This window comes from Pundamilia nyererei, unplaced genomic scaffold (assembly GCF_000239375.1).
Source record: "Pundamilia nyererei isolate P.nyererei 1_Seehausen unplaced genomic scaffold, PunNye1.0 scaffold00488, whole genome shotgun sequence".
NCBI lineage: Eukaryota > Metazoa > Chordata > Actinopteri > Cichliformes > Cichlidae > Pundamilia > Pundamilia nyererei.
This window is the reverse complement of record NW_005187889.1, coordinates 198,785-199,468: the sequence shown is the minus strand read 5'-3', so window position 1 is coordinate 199,468 and position 684 is coordinate 198,785.

Below are 684 nucleotides of genomic sequence, written 5' to 3'. Positions count from 1 at the left end.
CTCTGGTCAAACAACCTGTCATCAAACTAAAGTCTTTCAATAAAATATCATTTATTTACTTAATCACTGAGTGGTCGTTTGAGTTTATTGCTACAAGCCTCAACTTTCCACCTCGTCTGAGTAATTTACACAAATCAACATGTACACTTCAAAATAAGGTCAATATTACGATCTGCTGACATGGCAACGGGATTAGGAATCAGTTTCATGGAGTACTGCAGAGCGTCTGATGCTGAGAGCTGCTGTGGTCTCAGAAGAGGAAGCACATGTCTTCACCCCCCGTGTCCTCACAGGGTGACATTTAGGATTTCCTGCACTTTGTGCTTCAGGAAAGTGTTTTAAACTTTGTTAAACGACGGCAGCTTTATTGTTTCCGTGTTTGTTTCCTGCGAGCTGATCTCATAGATGGGAGAAATTAAAAAGGCCACAGACGAGCGCGCTGATGTCTGGACGTTTGTCTAAAACTAGAAAAAAATCAAAATGATGACGTCTCACCACTGACGCACAGATGTAACATTGGACAGTTAAAGGCTCACGTTCAGTGGGAAGGTCACCTTCATGACGATGCACCTGCATCCAAGCTGTCACTGACTCGTCACCTTTTGATTTTTCCTTCACCTCCTAAATACACACTTGTTTCCTTTTTATGCAAATACACCTGCATGTTTTAATACTTCACGTGTG